Raw genomic sequence first — 19,110 nt, forward strand, 5'->3', positions numbered from 1 at the left:
AGAGGGAGAGGGTGGGATGAGTTGGGCGAATGGCACTGAAACATGTACACTATCATGTAAGAAATGAATCACTAACCTAAGTTTGATACAGGTACAGGATGCTTGGGGCTGGTGCACTGGTATGACCCAGAGAGATGATATGGGGAGGGTGGTGGGAGAAGGGTTCAGGGTTGGGAACTCATGTATACTTGTGGTGGATTCATGTCAATGTATGGCAAAACCAATACAGTACTGTAAAGTAAAAATAATAAAATTTAAATTTAAAAACAATTATAACCTCTAACTCCAACAGAGTGAAAGTGGGAATCAGTAACAGCAGGAAATTTGACAAACATGTGGAAATTAAGCATTACATTGTTCATCAACTTAAGGGCAAAAGAATAATTCACAAGGAAATTGGAGAGTTTACTGACATGAAAAAAACTGAAAACACACAACATTCCAAACATATCAGTTCAGTTGAGTTATGGGATGCAGCAAAAGCAGTAGTTAAGGAAAAGTGTAAGTATAAAAGCCCATGTTAAAGAAGAAAGATCTCAAAACAATAACCCAAACTTCTAACACAAGAAACTATTTTTAAAAAAGACCCTAAAACAAATAGAAATTAAGAAATAATAAAGATTAAATATGCCATTGTATGGATTGATGTATCACATTTTATTTATTCACTCATCAGTTGTTGAATATCTGTGTTATTTTGACTTTTTGACCAAAGGATAATGCTGATTATTTTCTGTGAACATGTTTTCAGTTTTCTTGGATGTTTACCTAGAAGTGGCATTGCTGGGTCATATGATAACTCTATGGTTAATTTGCTGAGAAACTGCCAAAATATTGTTCAAAGTGGTTGGACCATTTTACATTCTTAGCATCAGTGTATGAGTGTTCCAATGTCTCCACATTCTTGCCAATAGTTGTTACTGTTAAAATTTTGATTCTAGTCATCCCAGTAGGTATGAAATGGTATCTCAATATGGGCTTAATTTTGATTTCCTAATAACTAATGATGTGCATCTTCTTTCCATATGTTTGTTTATTGGACCTTTATATATCCACTTTGGAGAAATGTATATTCAACTCCTTCATCCATCTTAAAAAACACTTGTCTTTTATTACTGAAATAGAAGAACTCTTCATATAATAATGACACTAGATTTATCAAATACGTAATTTGCAAATCTTTTGTCCCATTCTCTGGGATGTTGTCTCAGTCTGTTCATGCTGCCACAACAAAAAGTTGTAGACTGGATGACTTTAAAAACAAACACTTATTTCTCTCTGTTCTAGAGACTAGGATTTCCAAGATTTCAGTACCAGAAGATTCAGTGTCTAATAAACCAGGCCTGCTTCCTAATTTATAGATGGAAATCTTCTCTCTGTGTCCAGAATGATGGAAATGGTGAGAGAGCTTAATACTTGGGCCACCTGATGCAAAGAGCCAACTCATTTGAAAAGACCCTGATGCTAGCAAAAATTGAAGCAAAAGGAGAAGGGGTCAGCAGAGGATGGGATGATTAGATAGCATCACTGACTCGGTGGACATAAATTTGAGCAAACTCTGGGAGATAGTGAAAGGCAGGGGAACTTGGCATGCTGCAGTGCATGGGGTCATAAAAAGACACAACTTAGTGACTGAACAACAACAACAACAAGGCAAAGAGAAAAGTAGCAAAGTTGAGACTACTTGATTAGTCTTATAGCTTCTGGTCAAAAGTGGTACTTGTTACTTCTGCTCACATTCTGTTGATCAAAACAAATCATCTGGATAAGTCCAATATGAGTAGTGCAGAGAGGTATCATCTTCACATAGGAAGGGCAGTTACAATTTGGGAATAATAATAAATAAACTTCATTCTTTATGTTACTTGTCTTGGCTAGACTCTACAATATAATGCTGAATACAAGTGGAGAGAACAGACTCTCTTTTCTCTGATCTTAGACGGAAAACTTTCCAGTTTTTCACTGCTAAGTATGAGGTTAACTATGAATTTTCATAGATAAAGGAAGATTGCTGGGAAGATTGAAGGCAGGAGGAGAGGGGATGACAGAGGATGAGATGTTTGGATGGCATCACCGACTCAATGGACATGAGTTTGGGTAAACTCCAGGAGTTGGTGATGAACAGCGAGGCCTGGTGTGCTGCTGTCCACGACGTCACAAAGACTTGGACATGACTGAGCAACTGAACTGAACTGAACTGTTGTACTAAGTTCATCTTTTATCTAGTGTGCCCATTAACACATATTTATTTTAATTACTTTCTGCAAGTTGTCTTTTAAATAAGATTGAAGAAAAATCTGTAATAAATGATCCAAAAAAATCACATTCCTTTCTTAACTTTTTATTTGTTTATTTTAACTGGAGGCAAATTGCTTTACAATATTGTGTTGGTTTTTACCATACATAGACATGAATCAGCCCTGGGTGTACATGTATCCACCCTGTCCTGAGCTCCCCTCCCACTTCCCTCCCTACCCCATCCTTCTGGATTGTCCCAGAGCACTTTGAGTGCCCTACTTCATGCATCGAACTTGCACTGTTCATCTATTTTACATATGGTAATATACATGTTTCAATGCTATTCTGTCAAGTCATCCCAACCTCGCCTTCTCCCACAGAGTCCAAGTGAAGTGAAGTCGCTCAGTCATGTCCGACTCTTTGCGATCCCATGGACCATAGCCTACCAGGCTCCTCTGTCCATAGGATTTTCCAGGCAAGCGTACTGGAGTGGGTTGCCATTTCCTCCTCCAGGGGATTTTCCTGACCCAGGGATTGAACCTGGGTCTCCCGCACTGCAGGCAGATGCTTTACCTTCTGAGCCACCAGGGAAGCACCTACAGAGTCCAAAATACAGTTCTTTACAGCTGTATCTCTTTTGCTGTCTTGCATATAGGGTCATCGTTACCATCTTTTGAAATTCCATATATATGCATTAATATATTGTATTGATGTTTCTCTTTCTGACTTACTTCACATTCCTTTTTATATTTGCCTTTTATTATTTTCTCTAGTGATACTCTTCCTTAGTTTATATGATTTTATTTATTGTACAGTGTATTCTATTTTAGGCTTAAAAAGCAGGTCTGCAAGTAAAAAACTATTAGTTTTTGTTTATCTGAGTGTGTCTTAACTGGTACTTAAAGAATAGTTTGCTATTATCAAGATCTTGGTTGACTTTTTTCTCTCAACACCTGCATTTGTCATCCCTGCATCTTCTCACCACCTTGGTTTCTGAAATAAACTGTTAATTTCATTGGGTAATCTTTTTTAATATGATGAATCACCTCTTCATTTCTACTTTCAAGGTTCTCTGTCTTTTGATAACTTGGTTATGATATGCCTAGGTGTAGACCTCTTTGAATTTATCCTGTTTTGATATGTTGAGTTTTTGACTCTGCAGATTTTTTTCTTAATTAACTTTGGGAAATTTACCACCATTTATTGCTTTGAACATTCTGTGTGGTCCTTTTTCTTTTGCCTCTCTTCCTGAGAATCCATTACGTGTGTGCTGATATTGTCATGGTGTCCCTCTGGTCTCTGATAATCTGTTTATTTTTCATTATTTTTTCTCTCCATTCTTCAGGCTGAATTATCCAATTTGACATCTCTTTGATTTGTTGAGATTTTTTTCTGCCTGGTCATAAATGTTATTGAGTTCCTCTAGTGATTTTCTCTACAAGTTATCATATTTTTCAACTCCAGAATTTCTACTTGGTCCTTTATCTTAATTTCTGTATCTTTGATGACACTTACTGTTGATGATACTTTGATCTTAAGTTTTCCTTCTGTTCTTCATATTTGATTTCCTTTAGTTCTTTGAACTTATTTAAACAGCTAACCTAGAGTCTTTGTCAAGTAAGTTCCATATTTGGTTTTCCTCAGGGATATTTTCTACTGATTGTTTTTTTTCTTTGTATATGGATCGTATATTCTTGCTTCCTTGTCTTGTATGTTTTATTGGAAATTATACATTTAAAATGATAAAATGCAGCAACTCTGGAGATCAGGATCTCCTCCCTAAAAGGACTTTTAAAAATTGAGATATAATTGACATGTAACATTGTGTAGGTTTAAAGTGTACAATATGTCAAGTCAATATATATAGTGATTGTAATAAAATTACTACAGCAGCATTAGCTAACATTTTTATCATGATATGATTCTAGTTTCTTTGTTGTTGCTTCTACTTCTGTTTATAAATTTTTGTCATTTTTATTTAAAAGTTGACTTTTCCTTTGACTTTTCTGAAAATATTCTGAATTTTGTTGTGTGTGTCCAGTGAGTTTCTGATTGGTTGGCTTAATAGACAACTAGTGTTGAAAGGAAATCTCCTTAAATGTCTGGAACTAACACATCTTTTAGTCTTTGGTGAAGATCTCTGTTTGAATTTTGGGCTTGTCTTCAACACTCATTCATACAGTTCACAACTCTACCTTAGGCTTCAGTTTCTACTTGTGATGATGATCTCCAAGGTCAGCTGCAAGTTAGAGAATAAGACCATCTCAGACTTTTTCTGAAAATTGTACACAGCTGTATGCATTTTCTTGGACTTCTGGAATATGTCAGAACTTTTCAATGTGTCTATGAATGTATCATTACCAAGATTTTCCTTTTAAGATACTAGTCTCTTGTTTGCATTACCAGTTATCCAACTCCTCAGGTATCCACAAAATGAAAACTTGCTCATAATTGCTTTGATGAATGCCACTGGGTAAAGCCATTTCTCAGGGGAAGAGCTCTGAGTTAGGTCAAATACAGACTTCCTTGCAAATGAAGTCTTCCAATTTATCACCAAATACTTGATATCATGACAATTTATTGGCAATTCTTCTGTTTGTCTTTGTTAAAGCTCCTTGTTTGTCTGTCATCTTGAGATGCTATAACAAAATACCATTGAATGGTATTAAGCACAACATTTATTTCTCACAGTTATGGGGCTGGTTCAAAATCAAGGTACTGACTGAATCAGTTCCTGGTGAAGATTCTCCTCTTGCCTTGCAGATGGCCAATTTTTGCTATATCTCACAAGGACGAGACAGAAAGAGCTCTCTAGTATCCCTTCTTATAAAGACAATAATCCCATCATGAGGGCCCCACCTTCTTGACCTCATCCACCTCATTACCTCCCAATTGCCCTGTCTCCAAATAACATCATATTGGAGGTTAGTGATTCAACATAAAAATTTTGGGAGAAAACAAACATTTGGTTCATAATACTGTTCTGAATGTGATTCAGCCATTTTTCTTGACTACACGCTCCTAAGGTTGCTGCAAACCACTGGATAATTTCCAACATTCTGAAAAAGATATCCAAAAGTGTAGTTGGTTTTCTCACTTATTCTATGAAGGAGGGAATTTTGTATGATCCTAAACTTGCTACCCTCACATTTTAATACACATGTTAAAATACTCATTGTCTTCTAATCACATCTAAAGTTTTTCAGTGTGTGCTGTGTATATTATGTTTCAGTCGCTAAGTCATGTCTGACTCTTTACAAGTCCATGGAATAAAGCATACCAGTCTTCTCTGTCCTCCACCATCTCCCAGAGTTTGCTCAAATTCATGTCCATTGAGTCGGTGATGCTATCTAAACATCTTATCTTCTTCATCTCCTTTTCCTTTTGTCTTCAGTCTTTCCCAGCGTCAGGGTTTTTCCTGAGTCAGCTCTTCACATCAGGTAGCCAAACTATTAGAGCTTCAGCTTGAGCATTAGTCCTTCCAACGAATATTAAGGGTTGATTTCCCTTAGGATTCACTGGTTGGATCTCCTGCTGTCCAAGGGATTCAAGAGTCTTCTCAAGCACCACAGTCTGAAAGCATCAATTAGTCAGTGCTCAACCTTCTTTATGGTCCAACTCTCACATCCATACATGACTACTGAAAAAAAACATAGTTTTGACTAGACAGACTTTTGTCAGCAAAGTGATGTCTCTGGTTCTTAATATCCTGTCTAGGTTTGTCTTAGCGTTCCTTCCAAGAAGCAAGCGCCTTCTAATTTCATGGCTGCAGTCACCATTTGCAGTGATTTTGGAGCCCAAGAAAATAAAGTCTGTCACTGCTTCCACTATTTCCACATCTATTTGCCATGAAGTGACCGGACCAGATGCCATGATCTTAGTTTTTTGAATGTTGAATTTTAAGCTAGCTTTTTCACTGTCCTCTTTCACCCTCATTGACTCTTTGAGTTCCTCTTCACTTACTCCCATTAGAGTGGTTTCACCAGCATACCTGAGGTTGTTGATATTTCTTCCAGCAATCTTTTTTCCAGCTTGTAATTCATCCATCCCAGCATTTCTCATGATGTACTCTGCATATAAGTTAAATAAACAGGGATTTGACAATATACAGCCTTGTCGTACTCATTTCCCAATTTTGAACCAGTCAGTTGTCCCAAGTCTGGTTCTAACTGTTGCTTATTAACCTGCATACAAGTTTCTCGGGAGACAGGTAAAGAAGTCTGGTACTCCTATAAATTGAAGAATTTTCCAGTTTGTTGTGATCCACACAGTCAAAGGATTTAGTATAGTCAATAAAGCAGAAGTAAATGTTTTTCTGGAACTCCTTGCTTTCTCCATGATCCAATGAATATTTGGCCCATTGAAACCATCCTTCATCTTGTTTATGATTTTTATTATAATTTTTATTGATGTATAGTTGATATACAGTGTTATGTTAGTATCAGGTGTACAGCATAGTGAGTCAATATACTGATAGCTTATACTCCTTCAAAAGTTATTATAGGACTTCCCTGTTAATCCAGTGGTTAGGAATCCACCTGCCACTCATGGGTCCCATTCCTGGTCTGGGAAGATTTCACATGCTGTAGGGCAACTAAGCTGATGTGCCACAAACTACTGAAGCCTGCACACTCTAGAGGCCATGCTCAACAACAAGAGAATTCAGAAGCCTCCACACCACAACTAAAGAGTAGGCTCTGCTCACTACAACTAGAGAGAAAGCCCATGCAGAGCCAAAACAAAAATGTTATTGCAAAATAAAGGCTATAATTTCCTGTGCTGTGCAATATATTCTTTCTGCTTACCTCTTTTATAAAGTAGCTTGTATCTCTTAGTCCCATTCCCCTATTTTGCCCTCCTCTTCCCTCTCCCCACTGGTAACCACTAGGTTTTTTCCTATATCTGTGAGTCTGTTTCTGCTTTGCTATATATATTCATTTGTTTTATTTGATAATTTTTAGCAGCAAATAGATACCTGGATTATAGAGAAGGTAAGGAGGAAAAAATGGACAATGAAGGCAAGTTGTCACCCTGCAACTGCTGCCATCTGTTTGCCTCCCGGGCCCAGCTCTGAAATGCCCTGGTGCTCTGCTGCAAATACTACAGGCTGGAATGGTGGCTTTCCTCTCTCAAGCCAGGCAGAATGGTCAGGGAGAAGATCATAACTCAGATCCTCTCTACCAACATCTTTTATCTAAGCACCTAGCCTTTCTTATTTCTGGGGCTGAAGTTTCTTTCTACATCAGGCAGTAATCATCCTTTCCATACTGGGGTCCTTTCTCTCTCAGTTAAAACTTGAGTTTCTCAAAATCTACACTCTTCTCTCCCTCCTGGTCATGTCCATTCCTTGACTGATGTCGACAGTGTGTAAACACCTTGCTGCTAACTTGAAATATAACCTTCGATAAGTTATGTAATAGCTTTGGACATTCTGGATACTCTTCTATAAGATGTATGTAATGATTAGGTAATAGAGTTGTTTTGAGGATTTAATTCAGCAAATAATTTTGACTAGCCAAAATGACATGTATAAATCTTCTGGTAAAGAGTAGATGTTGAATCAATATTTTGGTCATCTGACATGAAGAGCTGACCCATTGGAAAAGACCCTGCTGCTGGGAAAAACTGAGGGCAGGAGAAGGGGACAACAGAGGACAAGATGATTGGATGGCATCACAGACTCAATAAACAAGACTCTGGGAGATAGTGAAGGTCAGGGAAGCCTGGCATGCTGCTGTCGATGAGGTCACAAAGAGTTGGACATGACTTAGCGGCTGAACAATAAGTTCTTCATGTAATGCAGTCCTTAGGTGGGGTGTCCTGTCCTGTGCAATTCAAAGAAGATAGACATGACCACTCGTGACGTTTTCTAGAGGTCCAGAGCCTTCCTATAATTTCTGGCATTTCCTAGGAAGTTTCACTCTCATGGTCACTTCTCTGCCTGGTTTTCCAGGGCTCCCCATCTCACTCAGCTCTACACTTCTTAACTATCCTGTACCCCATATATACACATGTATATACTTGGCTGCAGCAGAGCCAAGCGTGCCTTCCCTTAATTCCCCAAAACATTACCAGTACCAAGTAGTTTCATGTAATAAGCTCTTACCAAAGTTTCTGTCAGGGAATGTGTGCATGTGTATGTGCTACACCTTAGCACAGGATGGCTGGGATGCTGAAAATGAGATCAGGCCTCTGGATATTTTTAAAGTATCTGACGTTTTACCAGCATGGATTATCTGTTGGCTGACTCTCTTCCCAGTGTCCCTGGTCTCCAGTGACATTGCTGGATCCCCTCTCCAGGGTCCTCCGTCCCACTGCCCACTAACCACATAGTTTTCATAACTAAAATGTTCCCACACTAGGATTTCTCTCTTAAAATCGTGAGGACCAGTGGAGGAGGGGATTGTGACTTGCTCTCCATTGCCCTAAAGGCAACCAGTGAATGAGCAGCCCATATTTCCAATCAGTATAAATAGTTTCTGACCACAGGATGCACAAACCACATTTTAAGCTGATTTGTCTACTATTAGGTGGAGTAGGGGAAAAATAAAACTAATTTTGAATATTCTCTTGTCTGGGATACTGCACAGAAAGTTTTGGAAGGAGCACAGACTAGACGTCAGAAGATTTGCTTGGAATGGGAAAGGGGCTGTGATTGGGGGGATGTGTCTTCAGCTTGCTGTCAAGAGTCCAGGTTTGCCCTTTGATTAGCTCTGTGACCTTTTACAGGTAATAAAATCCCTGTTGGAGGAGGGTTTTACATCCATAAATGATTTAATATTCTGTACCTGACTACCTTAAGTGCATGGTCATGGGGCCAGTCCTGTGGACCCAGCTTTGGGGCTTTCTGCCTGAGCAGCTACGGGAGAAGCCTCGATGGGAAGGAGAAGGAGGTATGTTAAGAGGATGGTGCTGTTCCTCCAGAACATGGGAGGTTAGAGTCTCAGATAATGTGGGGTATTCAGCATGGGGAGAAGAAGCCAGGGCCTGACCCTCAGCCAGTTGTGCGGAGGCTGACGCAGCTGAGGCTGTGGCCAGGACGAGGGTGTAGATGTCTATCTCTTTACCTATGAGAGCAAGAATGGAGCTGGCAGAGACTAAAGGGAAATGCTCGGTTGTGGCACAATTTCTATGGGGGGTCTGGCTTTGCCTTGTGTATACAGGAAGCACTGTGACAGCTGGGAAGGCCATACAGATGCAAGCAATAGGTAAATACCAATATTTGTGTTGGGATGTGGGATGTTGACACTTCCCTCAAAGAACTTTTTTCCTTGCCCACAGCTGCTTACATAGGAAACTGAGAGCTGAAGTTTCTGAAAAATTAGAAAGAAAATTTGACTCATTAAATGGAAAAGAGACAGAAGCCAAAATGGGGCTTTCTTGTTATTTAGTCTTTAAATTGTGTCTATCCTTTCTGGAACCCCATAGACTGTAAATTGCCAGCCTCCTCTCTCGGTGGAATTTTCCAGGCAAGACTACTAAGTGGCCTGCCATTTGCTTCTCCAGTAGGCGGATTCTTTACCCCTGAGCACCTGGGAAGCCCAAGATGGGGCTTAGCCTAGTCTTTTTGCAGAGCATGACTTCTGTGCCTGACCACAGCCTGGCACTGGTGAGCTGGGCTGCCTGTGGCAGAGCTGCTACCCCAAGGAATCACAGAAGAGTATGTGAGAACTCCAAGCTGGCTGTGACTTCACTGAGTGCGGTCTGTCCAACAGTATGTCAGGCACATCACAGAGTGAGACTATTTATACCTTCATTTTAAAATTACTTCTTGAGTGTGTACTGTATATGCTGGGGATAAGATTAAAGGGGTTTCTCTAGACTGACAGAGCTCAGGCTTCCCAGGTGGTGCTAGTAGTAAAGAACCCACCTGCCAATGCAGGAGACATAGACTGACAGAGAACTAACATGCTGGCCAGTGGCCAACTAGAAACAAATATGTTAGCTCCACCCTGAGGGTGGGAAGCTGGGGCCCAAGCTTTTCTCTTCTCTTGCAGCTACCTTCATCAATATTTCCTCCTCAGCTGAACTGGCTGGCACTCAACCTGCAATGAGGCCCTGCTCAGAAGACGCCCACCTCTGCTGGGCCTCCTGGCTCCTGGGATTCATCAGTCTCCTTCTCAGTGAGTGGCCTGGGCTCCTAGGGAGGGAGAGATGTCGGATAAAGCTAGCAAAGCAGGACCCTACCACCTGGAGGGCTCTTTAGGTTTTGATGTCTTTGTTGAACAAAAAGGGAAAACAACACTGTTATAAGTTTTGAAATGCAGTGTACTTGGTTTAGAGCCCCAGAGTGCAAGGAAAGAATAATATGGCCTTTTGATTATGTGGCAAGTCTGGGACGCCTGAGCTCAGGTAACCTTGTCTGCATTAAGAGGACCATTTCCAGGGAGGTGAGGTTGCTTCTAGGAGAAGGCAATGGCACGCCACTCCAGTACTCTTGCCTGGAAAATCCCATGGACGGAGGAGCCTGGTAGGCTGCAGTCCATGGAGCCACTGAGAGTTGGACACGACTCAGTGACTTCACTTTCACTTTTCACTTTCATGCATTGGAGAAGGAAATGGCAACCCACTCCAGTGTTCTTGCCTGGAGAATCCCAGGGATGGGGGAGCCTGGTGGGCTGACGTCTATGGGGTCACACAGAGTCAGACACGACTGAAGTGACTTAGCAGCAGCAGCAGAGGTTGCTTCTGCTGCAGTAACAAGGAAGCCAAGTGATCCTTCCTGGGGTCCTGGGGAGAGGGAGGGAGACAAAGAATATGGCTCCTTAGGGCAGAGGGCAAGGGAATGAGGTTCTCCTCATATAGACTCAGAGGGCCCCTGGAAGCTTATACAAGACATCGTGGAGGAGGAGGCCGACTAGAGCCCCAGGTCTGAGCCGGAGAAAGCAACTCTAGTCAGCCTCCTTAGGCTTCTCTACTAGAAAGGGATAGTGGACACACACTCTCCACCAGGGTTTGGGGTGCAGATCCTAGCAGATCTTCACAAAGGATAGGGTCCTTGCAGTCTCCAGTTTATCTCAAAAGAGCTTATAAATTTTTCATTCCACCTCAGTGTTAGTGTTCATTTTGAAAAGTTGAAAAATTACCTCCCAGTAAAACAAATTCTCTGGGAGGATGCTCTCTATAATGCAAAGCACTGTTTTAGGGCAAAATCCTAGAAACAGTGAATCTTTACATCAATTTGGAAATGATTGAACAAGATGAGAAGTTTATGTACAGTGGAGTATTATGAAGCCTTAAAAAAAAACAGTCTACCAATTAGCTGGGAGGTATTTCTAATTTTTGATAGTATCAGATGCATGGGTTTCCATCAGTAAGATGCAGAATACTATATATAACAAAATCCTAATCTTGTAAATTAAACAGTAATCTTCAATATTTAAAATCATCTATACACCCATGTATTTATGAGAGTAGGAGAAAATGCAGAAGAAAATGTAATAGATGACTAACAGGGGATAAAAATGGGGGAAAAGTGTGGAGGTGGGAGAAGAAAAAGTGGAGAGAATAGGAATTGAGCAAAAAAGAGGAACTGAAAGAAAAAGAGGAACTGAAAGTAAAAGAGAATGTCCTAAAGAAGGATGCGTGCCAAGCAATTATCCTTCAATTTAAAATAAATTCTTTTAGAAAACTCAAAGGAATGATGTGAATACATCTATAAATTTATGAAAGATTAGACATCTGTACATAGAAAAATTAAATACAAATGAATGAGGAAAAGAAGAAAATATAGTGGATTGTGAATTCTGGATAAAATTAAACAAATTAGATAGCATTTGTAAAAATGGGCAAACATATTAATAAAGGGCATTTAAATAAGGACTATATCCCACTTAACTAGATTGCTTCTGTCTACAGCAAAATGTAGACTTTCTTCACATTACCAGTGTTATTTAACTGCAAAAATATGTTCCAAATTCTAGGCTTATCCAAAGTCTGGGACTAGAAATTCACAAATAAAAAAATTAAGAGATGGAGACAAAATGAGATAAAGGGAGAAAAAAAGAGAGGGAGAGAGAGAAATGGTTTGAATTTCTCATGTTAGAATGAGACAATCTGCACACAGAGAAGGAAAATGATTTTATCAAGGTCCCGAGGATCTGGGAAGGATTGGAATTTGTTGCCCCATTAGCCCCAACCTTCGCAGTGCTGAATGAGATGGATACTTCCCAGTGGAGGTTCGGCACCCTGGGTTAACTGGAAGAGGCATCATTGAAAGGAACGTTAAATTGCTCTATACATTTGGAGGGGTGGGTGGTGAGGAGTGATGCTGTGGGTGAAGTATCTTTGTCTTTATCATTCTTAACATCTTTAACCCTTTTCTGGACACGAGTTTGGAAGTAGTGGGAAAGGAATCTTGAAGGTGAGTTCAGTTCGCACTGTTAATTTCCCAGAGACACAGAAGCTACTGGTGAGGTTGGGGAGATGCACTCACCATAGCAATAGTCTCCTTCATGCCCTCAGTGTGCCCCTGTGTCTACTGGCAGAACACAAAGAAGAAAGGGTCCCTACCATCACTGGCATCTAGAGAGAGAGTCGTGGAGACGGAGGAGATGTGCAAAGGCACAGGTGGGTTTGATTATGAGTTCATTGAAAACGGCGATTGATTTCCTGGTGGGATGATGAAGGAAGGGTCAGAAATGGGAACAAAATTTTATGTTGATTTTTAAATTTTATGTCATTTGAATAAACTTTACTCTCATGTTTATAACCACAGCCTTTCTGGCTTAATTTTCTTCTTCAGGATTAGCCCTTTTGTAGTTCACAATGCTCTTACTGTCTGCCTTCTTTTTATAAGTCTTCTTTCATCTTCCTCACAGCTAGTGCTCACCACCAGCTTCTGAGTCCATCCTCCCTGCAGCCTGAGGGCTGAGCCTCCTTTCTCCCTGGTTCCCTCATTTCCAGAAAGTGTAGGGTCTGGCGGGGCTACTGTTTAACTCCCTGCTGACCAGAAGTCCCTGCTCTGCTGTGTGTGCATGCTAAGTCGCTTCAGCTGTGTCTGACTCTGCAACTCCATGGACTGTAGCCCACCAGGCTCCCTTGTCCATGAGATTCTCCAGGCAAGAATACTAGAGTGGATTGCCATGCCCTCCTCCAGGGAATCTTACTGATCCAGGAATCAAACCTGCATCTTTTATGTCTCCTGCATTGAAAGGCAGGTTCTTTACGACTAGTGCCACCTGGAAAGGTACCCCCTGCTCTGCTAAACCCCTGTAATTACTTGATTCCCCTTTCCCAAGAGAAAGTTGGAAGATTCGCCTCCAGGAGCTGCTCAGATCCCGGTGATGAGACAGCAGTGCTGGAAGGGGAGCCCCTGGAGGGGACAGGGACAGGATGGGGGGCTGGGAGAGGGGAGCTCATGCAGGGGATAGGCCCTGGGCTGGGAGAGGGGAGCTCCGGTGTCAGGTGTGGCCCTGCCCTGTGTGACCCAGGACAGGTTCACCCCCTGGGGGGCCTCCTCCTCTGTGACAGGAACGGCCTGGGCAGATGCCCCCTAAGGCCCTTCCCAGCTTGACATTCTGTCCCCAGAGAGGACTCTCCTGTTATACATCAAGGCCTCTGCTCTGTCTCTTCATCCCATGTTGTCCTAGTCCTGTGTCACGACAGGGACTGACAGCAGTGAACCTGTTTAGGGTTCCTTCAAAGAGGAGACCCCAGACCATTACTGTGGTCACTTCTCGGCCCTGCATGGAATGAGGGACGCTCTTCTTCAAGCATCCCCTTTGGAATTGAGTCTGGCCCTGTTTTCTCTGCCTCTCCTCCTGAAAGGGGTGATTAGACCACCTCCTGTAAGACATTGTCTTTCACAGTCTATGGAAACTTTGTTTGCACACCATGCTCTGAAAGTATAGTAAAGCAGTAGTAAGCCTAATGTAAGGCCCCAGGCCTGTGAGGGGAGCTGAAGGGACTGGGATGGAGACTTGACCCCAAGGAGATACCTAATTCAGTGAATAAGTGATTAAATAAATACAAAGAAATATCTGAAATACACATATATATATGAATACTGGCCTGAGCCATTCTCTGCCTCTAATGACAGCCAGGAATGGGTATAAGTACAATACAGGAAGGCAGGCTTGAGATGAGGAGAACTTACTCATTTGGAGAGAGAACTTTCTTCCCTGGTCGGAAGAGGCCAACCTAGACGGATCCTGACCTCCTGGAAAAAGCAAGTTATTGTTCCATTCAGGATAAGGCTGTTCTGCATTACATTCTCTGGTCCTGCTCTGTCCTACTCTGTCCCCAAAAAGGACAGAGGGTATCCGGTCCCTAGGGCCTGTGTCTAAAAAGGGAGGGTGAGCACAGGATGGGTGGCCCTGAGGGAAATGTGCCCACTGGTAACAGCTCTCCAGGAAAGTGATCGAGGAAGGCCCACTGCAACCTCTCGGGGCTGGCTAGGGAAGTGCTGACTCGGTGGCAGGGACAGCAGAGCTCACTAAATGGTCACTTGCTCACTCTCATATTCTAGTCCCTGGTAGTTAGTCAGGGCCTTGTGACCAGTGCTGGCCAAAAAGCAAGAGCAGACAGCACGCTACTTCTGGACAGAAGTGATTCTCCCGTTTCCCCTCCCTGCTGTGGGGCTGGGAACCTGTGAGGATGCTGTGGGCTCCATGGAGGTGGTGGAGCCTCCACTCTGTGTGACAGGAACCCTCCCTCGCTCTCTCATGGGAACCTGTGGTGTGGGACATAACCTCCTCTTGTTCTAAGACCTTGAGGTATTAACTGCTTGTTACACAGTGCAGCCTAGTCTCTCCTGACTACCACACTGCCTAGAAGCAAAAAGGAGAACAGCATTCCTATGTGTATTAGGTATTTCCTGTTGTGTAACCTGTCACCCCAAAAGTTAATGCCTTAAACACCATCAGGTAGAGTGTCACATTTTCTCTAGGTCAGGGCCCAGGAGTGGGTCAGCTGGGTCCTCTGGCTCAGGGTCTCTCAGACTGAAATCAAGGTCTTGACTGAGGCTAGGCTAGACCATGATGCTCAGGGTCATCTGGGAAAGATCTGCTTGCAGGCAGGCCCTGTGGCTGTTGGACTGAGGGCCTCAGCTCCTCCTGGATGTTGACCAGAGGCTCCCTCAGTTCCTTGTTACATTGGTCTCCCCAATAGGGCAACTGACAACATGGCAGCTGGATTCCTCAGAGCAAGCAAGGGAGAGAGTGAACGAGAAAGAGAGTGTGTGAGTGTAAGCAAGAGGGAAGTCACAGACTTGTGTACTCTAAAATCACTGAGTGCCATCCATCGTGTCTGCTGCAGTCCATTCCTGAGAGCAAGTCACTAGGTGAAGTTCATACTCCAGGGAAAGGGATTAAACACATGTGCGAACACAAGGAGGCAGGGATGTAAGGAGACATTTTAAGCGCCTTCTACAGTTATGCACCTAATTTGTGCCTGAAAAAGTGCTGAGTGCTTTTCACTTGTGATATTATTTAACTTATATTGACCTTATGAGATCAGTAAGGAAATGTCAGGTTAGCAAATTTATGTAAACTATTCAATTTTAAACTTCATTAGAAAAAGGACTTGATTCCAAAAGTTGTTTCAATTAATTGTACTTGGCTCTCTTAGAGAATTAAGGAATTATCCTGGGTGGATTTCTTTAAAAAGAGGTTTGTGTGGGTTCTTTCCTTTATGATTGATGAATAAAAATATGTCCAGTTTCCAGTCCTTTAGGGATCTGCAGCACTGGGGCCAAGAGTCCTGGTGCACGTGATTCTGGAGTTCAGGAATCTGGAGCCCGTGTTCCCCTGCAGGGGATCCGAGGAGGTTCTGCATTGTTTCGTGTGACCAAGAAGCAAGAAGCTGAACCAGAGAAGGTCTCGTGGGCCTTTGGCCCTCAGTCAAACTACAGTGTCTTGCTGCGAGTCCACCGTGGGGCAGACACTCCAACCTGGGTCAGCCTCCAGGACAAGTACCAGCAGAGGGTCCATGTGCCTAACATCTTGTCCCTGAAGATTGAGAACCTGACCTGTGAGGACAGTGGACAGTACCAGGCTCGAGTCAGCTTCCATGGAGGATTCGAACTTATCCAGGTTTTCCTCCTCACTGTCTATGGTAAGTGACACCATGGTGACATGGCTTCCCTCCTGCTTTTGTCCTAGGAGGGTCACATAGACCCCATTTTGTAAGATGTTATTTAGACCCCAACCTTCAGACTATGTCTTCTCATCCAACAATAAGGTGTGCATGTTAGCCACAAAAGGAGAGCAGACTTGAGATTCACCAAAGGGAGAAAATCCCTTCAGGATTTTGAGGGAGGAAAATGGGAATTTATACGGTAACATTAATTGTTCTTTCCAAAACTGAATTGCTTAATTTCTCTATTTGTTTTCTATTACTGCTCTAACAGCATCGGACTTTGTTTCTATCACCAGTCACATCCACAGCTGGGTATTGTTTTTGCTTTGGCTCCATCCCTTCATTCTTTCTGGAGTTATTTCTCCACTGACCCCCAGTAGCATATTGGGCACCTAATGACCTGGGGAGTTTCTCATTCAGTATCCTATTATTTTGCCTTTTCATACTGTTCTTGGGGTTCTCAAGGCAAGAATACTGAAGTGGTTTGCCATTCCTTTCTTCAGTGGGACATTCTGTCAGACCTCTTCACCATGACCCGCCCATCTTGGGTTGCCCTGCGGGCATGGCTTGGTTACCTCCACTTAGACAAGGCTGTGGTCCTAGTGTGATTAGATTGACTAGTTTTCTGTGAGTATGGTTTCAGTGTGTCTGCCCTCTGATGCCCTCTTGCAACACTTACCATCTTCCTTGGGTTTCTCTTATCTTGGCGTGGGGTATCTCTTCACTGCTGCTCCAGCAAAGCGCAGCTGCTGCTTCTTACCTTGGATGAAGGGTTTCTCCTCACCGCCGCCCTTCCTGACCTACAATGTGGGATAGCTCCTCTAGGCCCTCCTGCGCCAGTGCAGCCACTGCTCCTTGGACTTGGGTTGATCTTCCCGGCCGCCATCCCTGGCCTAGGACGCAGGGTGGCTCCTCTCAGCCATTCCTGCACCGTCGCAGCCTGGCACTCTCGGTCACTGCCCCTTACCTCTGTCGGGGGGTAGCTCCTCACGGCCGTGCTGGGTGTACCGGCCGTTGCAGCCGCTTGCGCTGAGTGTCTGCCATCGTAGCCACTCGCACTGAGGAACCAGAGATCAAATTGCCAACATCCGCTGGATCATGGATAAAGCAAAAGAGTTCCAGAAAAACATCTATTTCTGCTTTACTGATTATGCCAAAGCCGTTGACTGTGTGGATCACAATAAACTGTGGAAAATTCTGAGAGAGATGGGAATACCAGACCACCTAACCTGCCTCTTAAGAAATCTGTATGCAGGCCAGGAAGCAACAGTTAGAACTGTATATGGAACAACAGACTGGTTCCAAATAGGAAAAGGAGTGTGTCAGGGCTGTATATTGTCACCCTGCTTATTTAACTTCTATGCAGAGTACATCATGAGAAACGCTAGACTGGAAGAAGCACAAGCTGGAATCAAGATTGCCGGGAGAAATATCAATAACCTCAGATATGCAGATGACACCACCCTTATGGCAGAAAGTGAAGAGTAACTAAAAAGCCTCTTGATGAAAGTGAAAGGGGAGAGTGAAAAAGTTGGCTTAAAGCTCAACATTCAGAAAATGAAGATCATGGCATCCAGTCCCATCACTTCATGGGAAATAGATGGGAAAACAGTGGAAACAGTGTCAGACTTTATTTTTTGGGGCTCCAAAATCACTGCACATGGTGACTGCAGCCATGAAATTAAAAGACGCTTACTCCTTGGAAGAAAAGTTATGAGCAACCTAGATAGCATACTCAAAAGCAGAGACATTACTTTGCCAACAAAGATCTGTCTAGTCAAGGCTATAGTTTTTCCAGTGGTCATGTATGGATGTGAGAGTTGGACTGTGAAGAAGGCTGAGTGCCAAAGAATAGATGCTTTTGAACTGTGGTGTTGGAGAAGACTCTTGAGAGTCCCTTGGACTGCAAGGAGATCCAACCAGTCCATTCTGAAGGAGATCAGCCCTGGGATTTCTTTGGAAGGAATGATGCTAAAGTTGAAACTCTGGCCACCTCATGTGAAGAGTTGACTCATTAGAAAAGACTCTGATGCTGGGAGTGATTGGGGGCAGGAGGAGAAGGGGACAACCGAGGATGAGATGGCTGGATGGCATCACTGACTCGATGGAGGTGAGTCTGAGTGAACTCCGGGAGTTGGTGATGGACAGGGAGGCCTGGCATGCTGCAATACATGGGTTTGCAAAGAGTCGGACATGACTAAGCGACTGAACTGAACTACTGTAACAAACTACCAGAAAAACTTATGGCCTTAAAACCTCTCAAATTGGTTATCTTACCATTTTATAGGTCCTAAGTCAGACTTGGGTCTCACTGGGGCAAAGTCAAGGTGGTGGCAGGCCTGCATTCCTACCTGGTAACTCAGGGGAGAACCCATTTCTTGCCTTTCCAACCTTCAAGTGGATACCTGATTTCCTTGGCTGGTGTCCCCCCTTTATTCATCTTCAAATCATCAAATTCATCTCACGTTGCATCCATCTGATCTGTTCTTCTGCCTGTCTTTTTCACTTCATTTTTGATGAGAAGTATTTAATTTTTTTACAGTATGCCTTTTACTGTGATCTGTGACAAATCAACTAGATTCAGCATTGTAGTTAACAATGACAGCAACAACAACAGCTTGATAGCAACAAGCAAATTTTTTATAAAAAAAAATTAAGAAATCCTTGAATATTTGCAGTTGCCAAAATACACAGATACTAAGCAAGAGGCCACTTGAGAAAGGAAAATTAAGATACCAAATGTTTAGGCCAATAAACAATGGTAACGGGGTCAAACAATTCAAACTAGGTATG

This window comes from Capricornis sumatraensis, chromosome 2 (assembly GCF_032405125.1).
Source record: "Capricornis sumatraensis isolate serow.1 chromosome 2, serow.2, whole genome shotgun sequence".
Taxonomy (NCBI): Eukaryota; Metazoa; Chordata; class Mammalia; order Artiodactyla; family Bovidae; genus Capricornis; species Capricornis sumatraensis.